The sequence below is a fragment of the Lissotriton helveticus genome, chromosome 6, assembly GCF_964261635.1.
Source record: "Lissotriton helveticus chromosome 6, aLisHel1.1, whole genome shotgun sequence".
NCBI lineage: Eukaryota > Metazoa > Chordata > Amphibia > Caudata > Salamandridae > Lissotriton > Lissotriton helveticus.
The window spans coordinates 1130642279-1130663435 of NC_136067.1; the positions used below are offsets into that span (position 1 = coordinate 1130642279).

Genomic DNA, 21157 nt, shown 5'->3' on the forward strand with positions numbered 1-21157 from the left:
CCTTGTGGGCTGCAGGCTTACAACTGGTAGCCCCAGTAGCCAGGCAGAAGCACAGCTAAGGAGAGAGAGGAAGTTGGTCCATTATTAAAGCAGAACCATAAACATCTTGCCCTGCTACCTTTTTCCCCTCTCGGCCACGATCGGCCAAGACCTCTCTATTAGGGTGGAGGGTGAACATTTCTTGGACCTCAGAAACTGAGGGATGTAGACCCAATATGTCTTCAAAGCACCTAGAGACCTGGTGCCCAATCTGGCATGGTGTTTTTCAGCTTAACCGACCAATCTGGTTGCAAGGCAGATTTTAACAGTACTGCTGAAAGGGACTCCCAGACATCCCTGAGGCCATCATTTGCATAGGCCCTGCCCTTCTCTTTGTCCTGCTTCCCACAAAGCAACTCATCACTGGTAGCAGTATAGATTTAGGGGTGGTGAAGAATAATGACAGGGAGGCTGAAAAAGAGAAAGAAAAGTCCCAGAAGTCCTGCAGGCTTCCTTGCTAAATGCAGCTGGACATAGAGCGCACCTTTTTTACTGCAAGGCAAATACATTAAAAATGTTGAGGGGAGACTAATTGAAAAATACATATTACATGACACAGGACTGGAACCTGCTTTATTATTTTAATTAGTCTTGAAAACAAAAAAGATTTCTCTCCTAAAAACTGTTTAAAATATGGAACGCTTCACAAATTTGCGTGTCATCTTTGCGCAGGGGCCATGCTAATCTTCACTGTATCGTTCCAATTTTAGTATATGTGCTGCCGAAGCGAGCACACTTTATTGATGAACTGACAATGTTTATAAACTCTCTAAATCTACACTCTCTAGACATAGGGTGGCCTGGCAGAGATGCTCAGATGGCCAGTAAGCATTCAAATCTGAACCAATGGGCAAAAATGTCTGAAGAGTAGCAATCTATTATTCTTCTCTGCATTTGTGGTCCAAGACTTCACACACCGTAAGTATGTAGATTATGTCAGGGTTGCAAAGGCTCATGGTTTGGGCTACAGACAAGGAGCATTGTGACATCACGCTGCCTGTGGAACAGTGATATTAAAGGTGAAACAGCTGCACAGTAGGTTAGGTGAAGTGCTCTGAGAGTGGAAAGGCAGCATGCCTGGGTCCCCGGACAAGGTGAGCCTACGACAAGGTGTCTGAATTTTAACCTGTATTGTAATATTAAACCCCTTTTTGTTGTATCCGCCTAATTACTAAGGAGTTCACAAGCTCAGCCCCACAAAGACCGGGAACTGATTATGTTAATGCAGACTATTTAAGAAACTGAGCCTGATCTAAAAGATTTCCTTGGATCTAGGACCATTTCGCCTAGATTTTAGGTCCTTCCTTCTCCTAAAGTCCTTTGTACAACTTAGGAAACCCTCACAGAACAGACTTTCAGGAGGTCAGATGGGTTTCCTTGTGCCTTCACACACACACACACTTTCTAGCCCTCTTAAGGACAAAAGGATGGGTATGTCTACATAGGGCCAGTGGCGCAATGGATAACGCATCTGACCACGGATCAGAAGATTGTAGGTTCGACTCCTATCTGGCTCGGAAGAGTTGTAGGTCCCTGTTTCATTATATTCCTGTGGAACTCTTATTTACCTCAGACTTGTTGTAGGTTCAATATTATCCAGGAGGACTCATCCAGCAGATGTTCCACGGTAGAGCTGCAGTAAGTTCAAGTTCAAGTTCAGGCATTTATAAAGCGCACTACTCACCCAGAGGGTCTCAAGGCGCTAGAGGGAGGGGTTCACTGTTTATCGAATAGCCAAGTTTTCAGTTCTTTTCTGAAGGAGATGTGATTCTGAGTAAGGCGGAGGTGGGTGGGGAGTGAGTTCCAGGTCTTGGCAGCCAGGAAGGACAAGGATCTGCCACCCATGGTGGTTTTTCGGATGCGCGGGACTGCGGCGAGGGCTTGATTGGATGATCTTAGTTGGCGGGTAGGATAGTAAAAGGACAGTCGGGTGTTGAGGCATTTGGGTCCTAGATTATAAAGGGCCTTGTGTGCGTGGGTAAGAAGGCGGAAAGTAATTCTTTTGTTGACGGGAAGCCAGTGGAGGTTTTTTAAGTGACCGGTGATGTGCTCTTGGCGCGGGATGTCTAATATGAGTCTCACTGATGCGTTTTGGATGCGCTGGAGCTTTTTCTGCAATTTTGTTGTAATCCCGGCGTAGAGAGTGTTGCCATAGTCCAGTCGACTCGTGACCAGTGCATGGGTGACAGTCTTTCTTGTTTCGAGGGGGATCCAGCGGAAGATCTTTTTGAGAATGCGAAGGACGTTGAAGCAGGAGGACGATACGGCGTTGACTTGTCTGGACATTGAGAGAGAGGAGTCTAGAATGAAGCCAAGGTTACGTGCATGGTCCGTGGGTGTGGGCGCTGATCCCAAAGTGGAAGGCCACCAGGAGTCGTCCCAAGCTGAGGGGGAGGACCCAAGGATGAGCACCTCCGTTTTGTCTGAGTTGAGTTTTAAGCGGCTCTGTTTCATCCATTCGGCTACTTCTTTCATACCTTCGTGAAGGTTGTTTTTGGCGGTGTTGGGGTCTTTGGTGAGGGAAAGGATTAGCTGGGTGTCGTCGGCGTAGGAGATGATGTTGAGGTTGTGTTGACGTGCGATGGAGGCGAGGGGACTCATGTAGACGTTGAAGAGGGTGGGACTGAGTGAGGAGCCTTGAGGTACGCCGCAGATGACTTCGGTGGGCTCTGAGTAGAAAGGGGGGAGTCGGACTCTCTGTGTTCTCCCGGCTAGGAACGAGATGATCCAGTAATAGGACCACGGCTAGTTAAACGTTTCCCATTTGCTGCTGGACTCTATGTGATGGCCGTCACATGGTGTGCTGCTTTTGTATTTCAACATGGGTCCCTGATTCTCTTAACTACAAAAAAAGCTTGTTGACAAAAGTGTGTGTGCAAGGGTCTGTGGACGCAGGCAGGTGTGTGCAATTGAATGCTTACCCATTTACATGTGTGAGAGGGACAAACCAGCTCCTTGTGGGCTGCAGGCTTACAACTGGTAGCCCCAGTAGCCAGGCAGAAGCACAGCTAAGGAGAGAGAGGAAGTTGGTCCATTATTAAAGCAGAACCATGAGCATCTTGCCCTGCTACCTTTTTCCCCTCTCGGCCACGATCGGCCACGATCGGCCAAGACCTCTCTATTAGGGTGGAGGGTGAACATTTCTTGGAGCTCAGAAACTGAGGGATGTAGACCCAATATGTCTTCCAAGCGCCTAGAGACCTGTGCCCAATCTGGCATGGTGTTTTTCAGCTTACCCGACCAATCTGGTTGCAAGGCAGATTTTAACAGTACTGCTGAAAGAGACTCCCAGACATCCCTGAGGCCATCATTTGCATAGGCCCTGCCCTTCTCTTCGCCTGCTTCCCACAAAGCAACTCATCACTGGTAGCAGTATAGATTTAGGGGTGGTGAAGAATAATGACAGGGAGGCTGAAAAAGAGAAAGAAAAGTCCCAGAAGTCCTGCAGGCTTCCTTGCTAAATGCAGCTGGACATAGAGTGCACCTTTTTTACTGCAAGGCAAATACATTAAAAATGTTGAGGAGAGACTAATTGAAAAATACATATTACATGACACAGGACTGGAACCTGCTTTATTATTTTAATTAGTCTTGAAAACAAAAAAGATTTCTCTCCTAAAAACTGTTTAAAATATGGAACGCTTCACGAATTTGCGTGTCATCCTTGCGCAGGGGCCATGCTAATCTTCTCTGTATCGTTCCAATTTTAGTATATGTGCTGCCGAAGCGAGCACACTTTATTGATGAACTGACAATGTTTATAAACTCTCTAAATCTACAGTCTCTAGACATAGGGTGGCCTGGCAGAGATGCTCAGATGGCCAGTAAGCATTCAAATCTGAACCAATGGGCAAAAATGTCTGAAGAGTAGCAATCTATTATTCTTCACTGCATTTGTGGTCCAAGACTTCACACACCGTAAGTATGTAGATTATGTCAGGGTTGCAAAGGCTCATGGTTTGGGCTACAGACAAGGAGCATTGTGACATCACGCTGCCTGTGGAACAGTGATATTAAAGGTGAAACAGCTGCACAGTAGGTTAGGTGAAGTGCTCTGAGAGTGGAAAGGCAGCATGCCTGGGTCCCCGGACAAGGTGAGCCTACGACAAGGTGTCTGAATTTTAACCTGTATTGTAATATTAAACCCCTTTTTGTTGTATCCGCCTAATTACTAAGGAGTTCACAAGCTCAGCCCCACACAGACCGGGAAATGATTATGTTAATGCAGACTATTTAAGAAACTGAGCCTGATCTAAAAGATTTCCTTGGATCTAGGACCATTTCGCCTAGATTTTAGGTCCTTCCTTCTCCTAAAGTCATTTGTACAACTTAGGTAACCCTCACAGAACAGACTTTCAGGAGGTCAGATGGGTTTCCTTGTGCCTTCACACACACACACACACACACACTTTCTAGCCCTCTTAAGGACAAAAGGATGGGTATGTCTACATAGGGCCAGTGGCGCAATGGATAACGCGTCTGACCACGGATCAGAAGATTGTAGGTTCGACTCCTATCTGGCTCGTAAGAGTTGTAGGTCCCTGTTTCATTATATTCCTGTGGAATTCTTATTTACCTCAGACTTGTTGTAGGTTCAATATTCTCCAGGAGGACTCATCCAGCAGATGTTCCACGGTAGAGCTGCAGTAATAGGACCACGGCTAGTTAAACGTTTCCCATTTGCTGCTGGACTCTATGTGATGGCCGTCACGTGGTGTGGTGCTTTTGTATTTCAACAAGGGTCCCTGATTCTCTTAACTACAAAAAAAGCTTGTTGACAAAAGTGTGTGTGCAAGGGTCTGTGGACGCAGGCAGGTGTGTGTAATTGAATGCTTACCCATTTACATGTGTGAGAGGGACAAACCAGCTCCTTGTGGGCTACAGGCTTACAACTGGTAGCCCCAGTAGCCAGGCAGAAGCACAGCTAAGGAGAGAGAGGAAGTTGGTCCATTAATAAAGCAGAACCATGAGCATCTTGCCCTGCTACCTTTATCCCCTCGGCCAAGACCTCTCTATTAGGGTGGAGGGTGAACATTTCTTGGACCTCAGAAACTGAGGGATGTAGACCCAATATGTCTTCCAAGCGCCTAGAGACCTGGTGCCCAATCTGGCATGGTGTTTTTCAGCTTAACCGACCAATCTGGTTGCAAGGCAGATTTTAACAGTACTGCTGAAAGGGACTCCCAGACATCCCTGAGGCCATCATTTGCATAGGCCCTGCCCTTCTCTTTGTCCTGCTTCCCACAAAGCAACTCATCACTGGTAGCAGTAAAGATTTAGGGGTGGTGAAGAATAATGACAGGGAGGCTGAAAAAGAGAAAGAAAAGTCCCAGAAGTCCTGCAGGCTTCCTTGCTAAATGCAGCTGGACATAGAGCGCACCTTTTTTACTGCAAGGCAAATACATTAAAAATGTTGAGGAGAGACTAATTGAAAAATACATATTACATGACACAGGACTGGAACCTGCTTTATTATTTTAATTAGTCCTGAAAACAAAAAAGATTTCTCTCCTAAAAACTGTTTAAAATATGGAACGCTTCACGAATTTGCATGTCATCCTTGCGCAGGGGCCATGCTAATCTTCTCTGTATCGTTCCAATTTTAGTATATGTGCTGCCGAAGCTAGCACACTTTATTGATGAACTGACAATGTTTATAAACTCTCTAAATCTACAGTCTCTAGACATAGGGTGGCCTGGCAGAGATGCTCAGATGGCCAGTAAGCATTCAAATCTGAACCAATGGGCAAAAATGTCTGAAGAGTAGCAATCTATTATTCTTCTCTGCATTTGTGGTCCAAGACTTCACACACCGTAAGTATGTAGATTATGTCAGGGTTGCAAAGGCTCATGGTTTGGGCTACAGACAAGGAGCATTGTGACATCACGCTGCCTGTGGAACAGTGATATTAAAGGTGAAACAGCTGCACAGTAGGTTAGGTGAAGTGCTCTGAGAGTGGAAAGGCAGCATGCCTGGGTCCCCGGACAAGGTGAGCCTACGACAAGGTGTCTGAATTTTAACCTGTATTGTAATATTAAACCCCTTTTTGTTGTATCCGCCTAATTACTAAGGAGTTCACAAGCTCAGCCCCACAAAGACCGGGAACTGATTATGTTAATGCAGACTATTTAAGAAACTGAGCCTGATCTAAAAGATTTCCTTGGATCTAGGACCATTTCGCCTAGATTTTAGGTCCTTCCTTCTCCTAAAGTCCTTTGTACAACTTAGGAAACCCTCACAGAACAGACTTTCAGGAGGTCAGATGGGTTTCCTTGTGCCTTCACACACACACACACTTTCTAGCCCTCTTAAGGACAAAAGGATGGGTATGTCTACATAGGGCAAGTGGCGCAATGGATAACGCATCTGACCACGGATCAGAAGATTGTAGGTTTGACTCCTATCTGGCTCGGAAGAGTTGTAGGTCCCTGTTTCATTATATTCCTGTGGAACTCTTATTTACCTCAGACTTGTTGTAGGTTCAATATTATCCAGGAGGACTCATCCAGCAGATGTTCCACGGTAGAGCTGCAGTAAGTTCAAGTTCAAGTTCAGGCATTTATAAAGCGCACTACTCACCCAGAGGGTCTCAAGGCGCTAGAGGGAGGGGTTCACTGTTTATCGAATAGCCAAGTTTTCAGTTCTTTTCTGAAGGAGATGTGATTCTGAGTAAGGCAGAGGTGGGTGGGGAGTGAGTTCCAGGTCTTGGCAGCCAGGAAGGAGAAGGATCTGCCACCCATGGTGGTTTTTCGGATGCGCGGGACTGCGGCGAGGGCTTGATTGGATGATCTTAGTTGGCGGGTAGGATAGTAAAAGGACAGTCGGGTGTTGAGGCATTCGGGTCCTAGATTATAAAGGGCCTTGTGTGCGTGGGTAAGAAGGCGGAAAGTAATTCTTTTGTTGACGGGAAGCCAGTGGAGGTTTTTTAAGTGACCGGTGATGTGCTCTTGGCGCGGGATGTCTAATATGAGTCTCACTGATGCGTTTTGGATGCGCTGGAGCTTTTTCTGCAATTTTGTTGTAATCCCGGCGTAGAGAGTGTTGCCATAGTCCAGTCGACTCGTGACCAGTGCATGGGTGACAGTCTTTCTTGTTTCGAGGGGGATCCAGCGGAAGATCTTTTTGAGAATGCGAAGGACGTTGAAGCAGGAGGACAATACGGCGTTGACTTGTCTGGACATTGAGAGAGAGGAGTCTAGAATGAAGCCAAGGTTACGTGCATGGTCCGTGGGTGTGGGCGCTGATCCCAAAGTGGAAGGCCACCAGGAGTCGTCCCAAGCTGAGGGGGAGGACCCAAGGATGAGCACCTCCGTTTTGTCTGAGTTGAGTTTTAAGCGGCTCTGTTTCATCCATTCGGCTACTTCTTTCATACCTTCGTGAAGGTTGTTTTGGGCGGTGTTGGGGTCTTTGGTGAGGGAAAGGATTAGCTGGGTGTCGTCAGCGTAGGAGATGATGTTGAGGTTGTGTTGACGTGCGATGGAGGCGAGGGGACTCATGTAGACGTTGAAGAGGGTGGGACTGAGTGAGGAGCCTTGAGGTACGCCGCAGATGACTTCGGTGGGCTCTGAGTAGAAAGGGGGGAGTCGGACTCTCTGTGTTCTCCCGGCTAGGAACAAGATGATCCAGTAATAGGACCACGGCTAGTTAAACGTTTCCCATTTGCTGCTGGACTCTATGTGATGGCCGTCACATGGTGTGCTGCTTTTGTATTTCAACATGGGTCCCTGATTCTCTTAACTACAAAAAAAGCTTGTTGACAAAAGTGTGTGTGCAAGGGTCTGTGGACGCAGGCAGGTGTGTGCAATTGAATGCTTACCCATTTACATGTGTGAGAGGGACAAACCAGCTCCTTGTGGGCTGCAGGCTTACAACTGGAAACCCCAGTAGCCAGGCAGAAGCACAGCTAAGGAGAGAGAGGAAATTGGTCCATTATTAAAGCAGAACCATGAGCATCTTGCCCTGCTACCTTTTTCCCCTCTCGGCCCCTCTCGGCCATGATCGGCCAAGACCTCTCTATTAGGGTGGAGGGTGAACATTTCTTGGAGCTCAGAAACTGAGGGATGTAGACCCAATATGTCTTCCAAGCGCCTAGAGACCTGTGCCCAATCTGGCATGGTGTTTTTCAGCTTACCCGACCAATCTGGTTGCAAGGCAGATTTTAACAGTACTGCTGAAAGGGACTCCCAGACATCCCTGAGGCCATCATTTGCATAGGCCCTGCCCTTCTCTTCGCCTGCTTCCCACAAAGCAACTCATCACTGGTAGCAGTATAGATTTAGGGGTGGTGAAGAATAATGACAGGGAGGCTGAAAAAGAGAAAGAAAAGTCCCAGAAGTCCTGCAGGCTTCCTTGCTAAATGCAGCTGGACATAGAGCGCACCTTTTTTACTGCAAGGCAAATACATTAAAAATGTTGAGGAGAGACTAATTGAAAAATACATATTACATGACACAGGACTGGAACCTGCTTTATTATTTTAATTAGTCTTGAAAACAAAAAAGATTTCTCTCCTAAAAACTGTTTAAAATATGGAACGCTTCACGAATTTGCGTGTCATCCTTGCGCAGGGGCCATGCTAATCTTCTCTGTATCGTTCCAATTTTAGTATATGTGCTGCCGAAGCGAGCACACTTTATTGATGAACTGACAATGTTTATAAACTCTCTAAATCTACAGTCTCTAGACATAGGGTGGCCTGGCAGAGATGCTCAGATGGCCAGTAAGCATTCAAATCTGAACCAATGGGCAAAAATGTCTGAAGAGTAGCAATCTATTATTCTTCACTGCATTTGTGGTCCAAGACTTCACACACCGTAAGTATGTAGATTATGTCAGGGTTGCAAAGGCTCATGGTTTGGGCTACAGACAAGGAGCATTGTGACATCACGCTGCCTGTGGAACAGTGATATTAAAGGTGAAACAGCTGCACAGTAGGTTAGGTGAAGTGCTCTGAGAGTGGAAAGGCAGCATGCCTGGGTCCCCGGACAAGGTGAGCCTACGACAAGGTGTCTGAATTTTAACCTGTATTGTAATATTAAACCCCTTTTTGTTGTATCCGCCTAATTACTAAGGAGTTCACAAGCTCAGCCCCACACAGACCGGGAAATGATTATGTTAATGCAGACTATTTAAGAAACTGAGCCTGATCTAAAAGATTTCCTTGGATCTAGGACCATTTCGCCTAGATTTTAGGTCCTTCCTTCTCCTAAAGTCATTTGTACAACTTAGGTAACCCTCACAGAACAGACTTTCAGGAGGTCAGATGGGTTTCCTTGTGCCTTCACACACACACACACACACACACTTTCTAGCCCTCTTAAGGACAAAAGGATGGGTATGTCTACATAGGGCCAGTGGCGCAATGGATAACGCGTCTGACCACGGATCATAAGATTGTAGGTTCGACTCCTATCTGGCTCGTAAGAGTTGTAGGTCCCTGTTTCATTATATTCCTGTGGAATTCTTATTTATCTCAGACTTGTTGTAGGTTCAATATTCTCCAGGAGGACTCATCCAGCAGATGTTCCACGGTAGAGCTGCAGTAATAGGACCACGGCTAGTTAAACGTTTCCCATTTGCTGCTGGACTCTATGTGATGGCCGTCACGTGGTGTGGTGCTTTTGTATTTCAACAAGGGTCCCTGATTCTCTTAACTACAAAAAAAGCTTGTTGACAAAAGTGTGTGTGCAAGGGTCTGTGGACGCAGGCAGGTGTGTGCAATTGAATGCTTACCCATTTACATGTGTGAGAGGGACAAACCAGCTCCTTGTGGGCTGCAGGCTTACAACTGGTAGCCCCAGTAGCCAGGCAGAAGCACAGCTAAGGAGAGAGAGGAAGTTGGTCCATTATTAAAGCAGAACCATGAGCATCTTGCCCTGCTACCTTTTTCCACGATCGGCCACGATCGGCCACGATCGGCCAAGACCTCTCTATTAGGGTGGAGGGTGAACATTTCTTGGACCTCAGAAACTGAGGGATGTAGACCCAATATGTCTTCCAAGCGCCTAGAGACCTGGTGCCCAATCTGGCATGGTGTTTTTCAGCTTAACCGACCAATCTGGTTGCAAGGCAGATTTTAACAGTACTGCTGAAAGGGACTCCCAGACATCCCTGAGGCCATCATTTGCATAGGCCCTGCCCTTCTCTTTGTCCTGCTTCCCACAAAGCAACTCATCACTGGTAGCAGTATAGATTTAGGGGTGGTGAAGAATAATGACAGGGAGGCTGAAAAAGAGAAAGAAAAGTCCCAGAAGTCCTGCAGGCTTCCTTGCTAAATGCAGCTGGACATAGAGCGCACCTTTTTTACTGCAAGGCAAATACATTAAAAATGTTGAGGAGAGACTAATTGAAAAATACATATTACATGACACAGGACTGGAACCTGCTTTATCATTTTAATTAGTCTTGAAAACAAAAAAGATTTCTCTCCTAAAAACTGTTTAAAATATGGAACGCTTCACGAATTTGCGTGTCATCCTTGCGCAGGGGCCATGCTAATCTTCTCTGTATCGTTCCAATTATAGTATATGTGCTGCCGAAGCGAGCACACTTTATTGATGAACTGACAATGTTTATAAACTCTCTAAATCTACAGTCTCTAGACATAGGGTGGCCTGGCAGAGATGCTCAGATGGCCAGTAAGCATTCAAATCTGAACCAATGGGCAAAAATGTCTGAAGAGTAGCAATCTATTATTCTTCACTGCATTTGTGGTCCAAGACTTCACACACCGTAAGTATGTAGATTATGTCAGGGTTGCAAAGGCTCATGGTTTGGGCTACAGACAAGGAGCATTGTGACATCACGCTGCCTGTGGAACAGTGATATTAAAGGTGAAACAGCTGCACAGCAGGTTAGGTGAAGTGCTCTGAGAGTGGAAATGCAGCATGCCTGGGTCCCCGGACAAGGTGAGCCTACGACAAGGTGTCTGAATTTTAACCTGTATTGTAATATTAAACCCCTTTTTGTTGTATCCGCCTAATTACTAAGGAGTTCACAAGCTCAGCCCGACACAGACCGGGAACTGATTATGTTAATGCAGACTATTTAAGAAACTGAGCCTGATCTAAAAGATTTCCTTGGATCTAGGACCATTTCGCCTAGATTTTAGGTCCTTCCTTCTCCTAAAGTCCTTTGTACAACTTAGGAAACCCTCACAGAACAGACTTTCAGGAGGTCAGATGGGTTTCCTTGTGCCTTCACACACTCACACACACACACACTTTCTAGCCCTCTTAAGGACAAAAGGATGGGTATGTCTACATAGGGCCAGTGGCGCAATGGATAACGCATCTGACCACGGATCAGAAGATTGTAGGTTTGACTCCTATCTGGCTCGGAAGAGTTGTAGGTCCCTGTATCATTATATTCCTGTGGAATTCTTATTTACCTCAGACTTGTTGTAGGTTCAATATTCTCCAGGAGGACTCATCCAGCAGATGTTCCACGGTAGAGCTGCAGTAATAGGACCACGGCTAGTTAAACATTTCCCATTTGCTGCTGGACTCTATGTGATACCCGTCACGTGGTGTGCTGCTTTTGTATTTCAACATGGGTCCCTGATTCTCTAAACTACAAAAAAAGCTTGTTGACAAAAGTGTGTGTGCAAGGGTCTGTGGACGCAGGCAGGTGTGTGCAATTGAATGCTTACCCATTTACATGTGTGAGAGGGACAAACCAGATCCTTGTGGGCTGCAGGCTTACAACTGGTAGCCCCAGTAACCAGGCAGAAGCACAGCTAAGGAGAGAGAGGAAGTTGGTCCATTATTAAAGCAGAACCATGAGCATCTTGCCCTGCTACCTTTTTCCCCTCTCAGCCACGATCGGCCACGATCGGCCAAGAAATCTCTATTAGGGTGGAGCGTGAACATTTCTTGGACCTCAGAAACTGAGGGATGTAGACCCAATATGTCTTCCAAGCGCCTAGAGACCTGGTGCCCAATCTGGTATGGTGTTTTTCAGCTTACCCGACCAATCTGGTTGCAAGGCAGATTTTAACAGTACTGCTGAAAGGGACTCCCAGACATCCCTGAGGCCATCATTTGCATAGGCCCTGCCCTTCTCTTTGTCCTGCTTCCCACAAAGCAACTCATCACTGGTAGCAGTATAGATTTAGGGGTGGTGAAGAATAATGACAGGGAGGCTTAAAAAGAGAAAGAAAAGTCCCAGAAGTCCTGCAGGCTTACTTGCTAAATGCAGCTGGATATAGAGCGCACCTTTTTTACTGCAAGGCAAATACATTAAAAATGTTGAGGGGAGACTAATTGAAAAATACATATTACATGACACAGGACTGGAACCTGCTTTATTATTTTAATTAGTCTTGAAAACAAAAAAGATTTCTCTCCTAAAAACTGTTTAAAATATGGAACGCTTCACGAATTTGCGTGTCATCTTTGTGCAGGGGCCATGCTAATCTTCTCTGTATCGTTCCAATTTTAGTATATGTGCTGCCGAAGCGAGCACACTTTATTGATGAACTGACAATGTTTATAAACTCTCTAAATCTACAGTCTCTAGACATAGGGTGGCCTGGCAGAGATGCTCAGATGGCCAGTAAGCATTCAAATCTGAACCAATGGGCAAAAATGTCTGAAGAGTAGCAATCTATTATTCTTCACTGCATTTGTGGTCCAAGACTTCACACACCGTAAGTATGTAGATTATGTCAGGGTTGCAAAGGCTCATGGTTTGGGCTACAGACAAGGAGCATTGTGACATCACGCTGCCTGTGGAACAGTGATATTAAAGGTGAAACAGCTGCACAGTAGGTTAGGTGAAGTGCTCTGAGAGTGGAAAGGCAGCATGTCTGGGTCCCCGGACAAGGTGAGCCTACGACAAGGTTTCTGAATTTTAACCTGTATTGTAATATTAAACCCCTTTTTGTTGTATCCGCCTAATTACTAAGGAGTTCACAAGCTCAGCCCCACAAAGACCGGGAACTGATTATGTTAATGCAGACTATTTAAGAAACTGAGCCTGATCTAAAAGATTTCCTTGGATCTAGGACCATTTCGCCTAGATTTTAGGTCCTTCCTTCTCCTAAAGTCCTTTGTACAACTTAGGAAACCCTCACAGAACAGACTTTCAGGAGGTCAGATGGGTTTCCTTGTGCCTTCACACACACACACACACACACACACACACACACACACACACTTTCTAGCCCTCTTAAGGACAAAAGGATGGGTATGTCTACATAGGGCCAGTGGCGCAATGGATAACGCGTCTGACCACGGATCAGAAGATTGTAGGTTCGACTCCTATCTGGCTCGGAAGAGTTGTAGGTCCCTGTTTCATTATATTCCTGTGGAATTCTTATTTACCTCAGACTTGTTGTAGGTTCAATATTCTCCAGGAGGACTCATCCAGCAGATGTTCCACGGTAGAGCTGCAGTAATAGGACCACGGCTAGTTAAACGTTTCCCATTTGCTGCTGGACTCTATGTGATGGCCGTCACGTGGTGTGCTGCTTTTGTATTTCAACATGGGTCCCTGATTCTCTTAACTACAAAAAAAGCTTGTTGACAAAAGTGTGTGTGCAAGGGTCTGTGGACGCAGGCAGGTGTGTGCAATTGAATGCTTACCCATTTACATGTGTGAGAGGGACAAACCAGCTCCTTGTGGGCTGCAGGCTTACAACTGGTAGCCCCAGTAGCCAGGCAGAAGCACAGCTAAGGAGAGAGAGGAAGTTGGTCCATTATTAAAGCAGAACCATAAACATCTTGCCCTGCTACCTTTTTCCCCTCTCGGCCACGATCGGCCAAGACCTCTCTATTAGGGTGGAGGGTGAACATTTCTTGGACCTCAGAAACTGAGGGATGTAGACCCAATATGTCTTCCAAGCACCTAGAGACCTGGTGCCCAATCTGGCATGGTGTTTTTCAGCTTAACCGACCAATCTGGTTGCAAGGCAGATTTTAACAGTACTGCTGAAAGGGACTCCCAGACATCCCTGAGGCCATCATTTGCATAGGCCCTGCCCTTCTCTTTGTCCTGCTTCCCACAAAGCAACTCATCACTGGTAGCAGTATAGATTTAGGGGTGGTGAAGAATAATGACAGGGAGGCTGAAAAAGAGAAAGAAAAGTCCCAGAAGTCCTGCAGGCTTCCTTGCTAAATGCAGCTGGACATAGAGCGCACCTTTTTTACTGCAAGGCAAATACATTAAAAATGTTGAGGGGAGACTAATTGAAAAATACATATTACATGACACAGGACTGGAACCTGCTTTATTATTTTAATTAGTCTTGAAAACAAAAAAGATTTCTCTCCTAAAAACTGTTTAAAATATGGAACGCTTCACAAATTTGCGTGTCATCTTTGCGCAGGGGCCATGCTAATCTTCACTGTATCGTTCCAATTTTAGTATATGTGCTGCCGAAGCGAGCACACTTTATTGATGAACTGACAATGTTTATAAACTCTCTAAATCTACACTCTCTAGACATAGGGTGGCCTGGCAGAGATGCTCAGATGGCCAGTAAGCATTCAAATCTGAACCAATGGGCAAAAATGTCTGAAGAGTAGCAATCTATTATTCTTCTCTGCATTTGTGGTCCAAGACTTCACACACCGTAAGTATGTAGATTATGTCAGGGTTGCAAAGGCTCATGGTTTGGGCTACAGACAAGGAGCATTGTGACATCACGCTGCCTGTGGAACAGTGATATTAAAGGTGAAACAGCTGCACAGTAGGTTAGGTGAAGTGCTCTGAGAGTGGAAAGGCAGCATGCCTGGGTCCCCGGACAAGGTGAGCCTACGACAAGGTGTCTGAATTTTAACCTGTATTGTAATATTAAACCCCTTTTTGTTGTATCCGCCTAATTACTAAGGAGTTCACAAGCTCAGCCCCACAAAGACCGGGAACTGATTATGTTAATGCAGACTATTTAAGAAACTGAGCCTGATCTAAAAGATTTCCTTGGATCTAGGACCATTTCGCCTAGATTTTAGGTCCTTCCTTCTCCTAAAGTCCTTTGTACAACTTAGGAAACCCTCACAGAACAGACTTTCAGGAGGTCAGATGGGTTTCCTTGTGCCTTCACACACACACACACTTTCTAGCCCTCTTAAGGACAAAAGGATGGGTATGTCTACATAGGGCCAGTGGCGCAATGGATAACGCATCTGACCACGGATCAGAAGATTGTAGGTTCGACTCCTATCTGGCTCGGAAGAGTTGTAGGTCCCTGTTTCATTATATTCCTGTGGAACTCTTATTTACCTCAGACTTGTTGTAGGTTCAATATTATCCAGGAGGACTCATCCAGCAGATGTTCCACGGTAGAGCTGCAGTAAGTTCAAGTTCAAGTTCAGGCATTTATAAAGCGCACTACTCACCCAGAGGGTCTCAAGGCGCTAGAGGGAGGGGTTCACTGTTTATCGAATAGCCAAGTTTTCAGTTCTTTTCTGAAGGAGATGTGATTCTGAGTAAGGCGGAGGTGGGTGGGGAGTGAGTTCCAGGTCTTGGCAGCCAGGAAGGACAAGGATCTGCCACCCATGGTGGTTTTTCGGATGCGCGGGACTGCGGCGAGGGCTTGATTGGATGATCTTAGTTGGCGGGTAGGATAGTAAAAGGACAGTCGGGTGTTGAGGCATTTGGGTCCTAGATTATAAAGCGCCTTGTGTGCGTGGGTAAGAAGGCGGAAAGTAATTCTTTTGTTGACGGGAAGCCAGTGGAGGTTTTTTAAGTGACCGGTGATGTGCTCTTGGCGCGGGATGTCTAATATGAGTCTCACTGATGCGTTTTGGATGCGCTGGAGCTTTTTCTGCAATTTTGTTGTAATCCCGGCGTAGAGAGTGTTGCCATAGTCCAGTCGACTCGTGACCAGTGCATGGGTGACAGTCTTTCTTGTTTCGAGGGGGATCCAGCGGAAGATCTTTTTGAGAATGCGAAGGACGTTGAAGCAGGAGGACGATACGGCGTTGACTTGTCTGGACATTGAGAGAGAGGAGTCTAGAATGAAGCCAAGGTTACGTGCATGGTCCGTGGGTGTGGGCGCTGATCCCAAAGTGGAAGGCCACCAGGAGTCGTCCCAAGCTGAGGGGGAGGACCCAAGGATGAGCACCTCCGTTTTGTCTGAGTTGAGTTTTAAGCGGCTCTGTTTCATCCATTCGGCTACTTCTTTCATACCTTCGTGAAGGTTGTTTTTGGCGGTGTTGGGGTCTTTGGTGAGGGAAAGGATTAGCTGGGTGTCGTCGGCGTAGGAGATGATGTTGAGGTTGTGTTGACGTGCGATGGAGGCGAGGGGACTCATGTAGACGTTGAAGAGGGTGGGACTGAGTGAGGAGCCTTGAGGTACGCCGCAGATGACTTCGGTGGGCTCTGAGTAGAAAGGGGGGAGTCGGACTCTCTGTGTTCTCCCGGCTAGGAACGAGATGATCCAGTAATAGGACCACGGCTAGTTAAACGTTTCCCATTTGCTGCTGGACTCTATGTGATGGCCGTCACATGGTGTGCTGCTTTTGTATTTCAACATGGGTCCCTGATTCTCTTAACTACAAAAAAAGCTTGTTGACAAAAGTGTGTGTGCAAGGGTCTGTGGACGCAGGCAGGTGTGTGCAATTGAATGCTTACCCATTTACATGTGTGAGAGGGACAAACCAGCTCCTTGTGGGCTGCAGGCTTACAACTGGTAGCCCCAGTAGCCAGGCAGAAGCACAGCTAAGGAGAGAGAGGAAGTTGGTCCATTATTAAAGCAGAACCATGAGCATCTTGCCCTGCTACCTTTTTCCCCTCTCGGCCACGATCGGCCACGATCGGCCAAGACCTCTCTATTAGGGTGGAGGGTGAACATTTCTTGGAGCTCAGAAACTGAGGGATGTAGACCCAATATGTCTTCCAAGCGCCTAGAGACCTGTGCCCAATCTGGCATGGTGTTTTTCAGCTTACCCGACCAATCTGGTTGCAAGGCAGATTTTAACAGTACTGCTGAAAGGGACTCCCAGACATCCCTGAGGCCATCATTTGCATAGGCCCTGCCCTTCTCTTCGCCTGCTTCCCACAAAGCAACTCATCACTGGTAGCAGTATAGATTTAGGGGTGGTGAAGAATAATGACAGGGAGGCTGAAAAAGAGAAAGAAAAGTCCCAGAAGTCCTGCAGGCTTCCTTGCTAAATGCAGCTGGACATAGAGCGCACCTTTTTTACTGCAAGGCAAATACATTAAAAATGTTGAGGAGAGACTAATTGAAAAATACATATTACATGACACAGGACTGGAACCTGCTTTATTATTTTAATTAGTCTTGAAAACAAAAAAGATTTCTCTCCTAAAAACTGTTTAAAATATGGAACGCTTCACGAATTTGCGTGTCATCCTTGCGCAGGGGCCATGCTAATCTTCTCTGTATCGTTCCAATTTTAGTATATGTGCTGCCGAAGCGAGCACACTTTATTGATGAACTGACAATGTTTATAAACTCTCTAAATCTACAGTCTCTAGACATAGGGTGGCCTGGCAGAGATGCTCAGATGGCCAGTAAGCATTCAAATCTGAACCAATGGGCAAAAATGTCTGAAGAGTAGCAATCTATTATTCTTCACTGCATTTGTGGTCCAAGACTTCACACACCGTAAGTATGTAGATTATGTCAGGGTTGCAAAGGCTCATGGTTTGGGCTACAGACAAGGAGCATTGTGACATCACGCTGCCTGTGGAACAGTGATATTAAAGGTGAAACAGCTGCACAGTAGGTTAGGTGAAGTGCTCTGAGAGTGGAAAGGCAGCATGCCTGGGTCCCCGGACAAGGTGAGCCTACGACAAGGTGTCTGAATTTTAACCTGTATTGTAATATTAAACCCCTTTTTGTTGTATCCGCCTAATTACTAAGGAGTTCACAAGCTCAGCCCCACACAGACCGGGAAATGATTATGTTAATGCAGACTATTTAAGAAACTGAGCCTGATCTAAAAGATTTCCTTGGATCTAGGACCATTTCGCCTAGATTTTAGGTCCTTCCTTCTCCTAAAGTCATTTGTACAACTTAGGTAACCCTCACAGAACAGACTTTCAGGAGGTCAGATGGGTTTCCTTGTGCCTTCACACACACACACACACACACACTTTCTAGCCCTCTTAAGGACAAAAGGATGGGTATGTCTACATAGGGCCAGTGGCGCAATGGATAACGCGTCTGACCACGGATCATAAGATTGTAGGTTCGACTCCTATCTGGCTTGTAAGAGTTGTAGGTCCCTGTTTCATTATATTCCTGTGGAATTCTTATTTATCTCAGACTTGTTGTAGGTTCAATATTCTCCAGGAGGACTCATCCAGCAGATGTTCCACGGTAGAGCTGCAGTAATAGGACCACGGCTAGTTAAACGTTTCCCATTTGCTGCTGGACTCTATGTGATGGCCGTCACGTGGTGTGGTGCTTTTGTATTTCAACAAGGGTCCCTGATTCTCTTAACTACAAAAAAAGCTTGTTGACAAAAGTGTGTGTGCAAGGGTCTGTGGACGCAGGCAGGTGTGTGCAATTGAATGCTTACCCATTTACATGTGTGAGAGGGACAAACCAGCTCCTTGTGGGCTGCAGGCTTACAACTGGTAGCCCCAGTAGCCAGGCAGAAGCACAGCTAAGGAGAGAGAGGAAGTTGGTCCATTATTAAAGCAGAACCATGAGCATCTTGCCCTGCTACCTTTTTCCCCGATCAGCCACGATCAGCCACGATCGGCCAAGACCTCTCTATTAGGGTGGAGGGTGAACATTTCTTGGACCTCAGAAACTGAGGGATGTAGACCCAATATGTCTTCCAAGCGCCTAGAGACCTGGTGCCCAATCTGGCATGGTGTTTTTCAGCTTAACCGACCAATCTGGTTGCAAGGCAGATTTTAACAGTACTGCTGAAAGGGACTCCCAGACATCCCTGAGGCCATCATTTGCATAGGCCCTGCCCTTCTCTTTGTCCTGCTTCCCACAAAGCAACTCATCACTGGTAGCAGTATAGATTTAGGGGTGGTGAAGAATAATGACAGGGAGGCTGAAAAAGAGAAAGAAAAGTCCCAGAAGTCCTGCAGGCTTCCTTGCTAAATGCAGCTGGACATAGAGCGCACCTTTTTTACTGCAAGGCAAATACATTAAAAATGTTGAGGAGAGACTAATTGAAAAATACATATTACATGACACAGGACTGGAACCTGCTTTATCATTTTAATTAGTCTTGAAAACAAAAAAGATTTCTCTCCTAAAAACTGTTTAAAATATGGAACGCTTCACGAATTTGCGTGTCATCCTTGCGCAGGGGCCATGCTAATCTTCTCTGTATCGTTCCAATTATAGTATATGTGCTGCCGAAGCGAGCACACTTTATTGATGAACTGACAATGTTTATAAACTCTCTAAATCTACAGTCTCTAGACATAGGGTGGCCTGGCAGAGATGCTCAGATGGCCAGTAAGCATTCAAATCTGAACCAATGGGCAAAAATGTCTGAAGAGTAGCAATCTATTATTCTTCACTGCATTTGTGGTCCAAGACTTCACACACCGTAAGTATGTAGATTATGTCAGGGTTGCAAAGGCTCATGGTTTGGGCTACAGACAAGGAGCATTGTGACATCACGCTGCCTGTGGAACAGTGATATTAAAGGTGAAACAGCTGCACAGCAGGTTAGGTGAAGTGCTCTGAGAGTGGAAATGCAGCATGCCTGGGTCCCCGGACAAGGTGAGCCTACGACAAGGTGTCTGAATTTTAACCTGTATTGTAATATTAAACCCCTTTTTGTTGTATCCGCCTAATTACTAAGGAGTTCACAAGCTCAGCCCGACACAGACCGGGAACTGATTATGTTAATGCAGACTATTTAAGAAACTGAGCCTGATCTAAAAGATTTCCTTGGATCTAGGACCATTTCGCCTAGATTTTAGGTCCTTCCTTCTCCTAAAGTCCTTTGTACAACTTAGGAAACCCTCACAGAACAGACTTTCAGGAGGTCAGATGGGTTTCCTTGTGCCTTCACACACTCACACACACACACACTTTCTAGCCCTCTTAAGGACAAAAGGATGGGTATGTCTACATAGGGCCAGTGGCGCAATGGATAACGCATCTGACCACGGATCAGAAGATTGTAGGTTTGACTCCTATCTGGCTCGGAAGAGTTGTAGGTCCCTGTATCATTATATTCCTGTGGAATTCTTATTTACCTCAGACTTGTTGTAGGTTCAATATTCTCCAGGAGGACTCATCCAGCAGATGTTCCACGGTAGAGCTGCAGTAATAGGACCACGGCTAGTTAAACATTTCCCATTTGCTGCTGGACTCTATGTGATACCCGTCACGTGGTGTGCTGCTTTTGTATTTCAACATGGGTCCCTGATTCTCTAAACTACAAAAAAAGCTTGTTGACAAAAGTGTGTGTGCAAGGGTCTGTGGACGCAGGCAGGTGTGTGCAATTGAATGCTTACCCATTTACATGTGTGAGAGGGACAAACCAGATCCTTGTGGGCTGCAGGCTTACAACTGGTAGCCCCAGTAACCAGGCAGAAGCACAGCTAAGGAGAGAGAGGAAGTTGGTCCATTATTAAAGCAGAACCATGAGCATCTTGCCCTGCTACCTTTTTCCCCTCTCAGCCACGATCGGCCACGATCGGCCAAGAAATCTCTATTAGGGTGGAGCGTGAACATTTCTTGGACCTCAGAAACTGAGGGATGTAGACCCAATATGTCTTCCAAGCGCCTAGAGACCTGGTGCCCAATCTGGTATGGTGTTTTTCAGCTTACCCGACCAATCTGGTTGCAAGGCAGATTTTAACAGTACTGCTGAAAGGGACTCCCAGACATCCCTGAGGCCATCATTTGCATAGGCCCTGCCCTTCTCTTTGTCCTGCTTCCCACAAAGCAACTCATCACTGGTAGCAGTATAGATTTAGGGGTGGTGAAGAATAATGACAGGGAGGCTTAAAAAGAGAAAGAAAAGTCCCAGAAGTCCTGCAGGCTTCCTTGCTAAATGCAGCTGGATATAGAGCGCACCTTTTTTACTGCAAGGCAAATACATTAAAAATGTTGAGGGGAGACTAATTGAAAAATACATATTACATGACACAGGACTGGAACCTGCTTTATTATTTTAATTAGTCTTGAAAACAAAAAAGATTTCTCTCCTAAAAACT

At 46.0% G+C, this 21157-nt stretch overlaps 14 non-coding genes across 14 annotated transcripts; 5 read left to right on the forward strand and 9 right to left on the reverse strand.

Moving 5' to 3' along the window:
• Positions 1-666: 666 nt before the first annotated feature.
• On the reverse strand, positions 667-773 carry LOC144765328 (U6 spliceosomal RNA). Its single transcript, XR_013597329.1, has one exon. It is a non-coding gene; the product is annotated as a U6 spliceosomal RNA (small nuclear RNA).
• Positions 774-1483: 710 nt separating this feature from the next.
• TRNAR-ACG (transfer RNA arginine (anticodon ACG)) lies at positions 1484-1556 on the forward strand. The gene has a single exon. It is a non-coding gene; the product is annotated as a tRNA-Arg (tRNA).
• Positions 1557-3666: 2110 nt separating this feature from the next.
• LOC144764955 (U6 spliceosomal RNA) lies at positions 3667-3773 on the reverse strand. The gene has a single exon (XR_013596977.1). It is a non-coding gene; the product is annotated as a U6 spliceosomal RNA (small nuclear RNA).
• A 718-nt stretch (positions 3774-4491) lies between these two features.
• On the forward strand, positions 4492-4564 carry TRNAR-ACG (transfer RNA arginine (anticodon ACG)). The gene has a single exon. It is a non-coding gene; the product is annotated as a tRNA-Arg (tRNA).
• Positions 4565-5562: 998 nt separating this feature from the next.
• Positions 5563-5669, reverse strand: LOC144765166 (U6 spliceosomal RNA). Its single transcript, XR_013597176.1, has one exon. It is a non-coding gene; the product is annotated as a U6 spliceosomal RNA (small nuclear RNA).
• Positions 5670-8562: 2893 nt separating this feature from the next.
• LOC144764956 (U6 spliceosomal RNA) lies at positions 8563-8669 on the reverse strand. Its single transcript, XR_013596978.1, has one exon. It is a non-coding gene; the product is annotated as a U6 spliceosomal RNA (small nuclear RNA).
• Positions 8670-9387: 718 nt separating this feature from the next.
• On the forward strand, positions 9388-9460 carry TRNAR-ACG (transfer RNA arginine (anticodon ACG)). Its single transcript has one exon. It is a non-coding gene; the product is annotated as a tRNA-Arg (tRNA).
• A 1020-nt stretch (positions 9461-10480) lies between these two features.
• LOC144765179 (U6 spliceosomal RNA) lies at positions 10481-10587 on the reverse strand. The gene has a single exon (XR_013597188.1). It is a non-coding gene; the product is annotated as a U6 spliceosomal RNA (small nuclear RNA).
• A 1811-nt stretch (positions 10588-12398) lies between these two features.
• Positions 12399-12505, reverse strand: LOC144765232 (U6 spliceosomal RNA). The gene has a single exon (XR_013597238.1). It is a non-coding gene; the product is annotated as a U6 spliceosomal RNA (small nuclear RNA).
• Positions 12506-13241: 736 nt separating this feature from the next.
• Positions 13242-13314, forward strand: TRNAR-ACG (transfer RNA arginine (anticodon ACG)). Its single transcript has one exon. It is a non-coding gene; the product is annotated as a tRNA-Arg (tRNA).
• Positions 13315-14324: 1010 nt separating this feature from the next.
• Positions 14325-14431, reverse strand: LOC144765329 (U6 spliceosomal RNA). Its single transcript, XR_013597330.1, has one exon. It is a non-coding gene; the product is annotated as a U6 spliceosomal RNA (small nuclear RNA).
• Positions 14432-15141: 710 nt separating this feature from the next.
• On the forward strand, positions 15142-15214 carry TRNAR-ACG (transfer RNA arginine (anticodon ACG)). The gene has a single exon. It is a non-coding gene; the product is annotated as a tRNA-Arg (tRNA).
• A 2110-nt stretch (positions 15215-17324) lies between these two features.
• On the reverse strand, positions 17325-17431 carry LOC144764957 (U6 spliceosomal RNA). The gene has a single exon (XR_013596979.1). It is a non-coding gene; the product is annotated as a U6 spliceosomal RNA (small nuclear RNA).
• Positions 17432-19242: 1811 nt separating this feature from the next.
• LOC144765180 (U6 spliceosomal RNA) lies at positions 19243-19349 on the reverse strand. Its single transcript, XR_013597189.1, has one exon. It is a non-coding gene; the product is annotated as a U6 spliceosomal RNA (small nuclear RNA).
• Positions 19350-21157: the final 1808 nt, after the last annotated feature.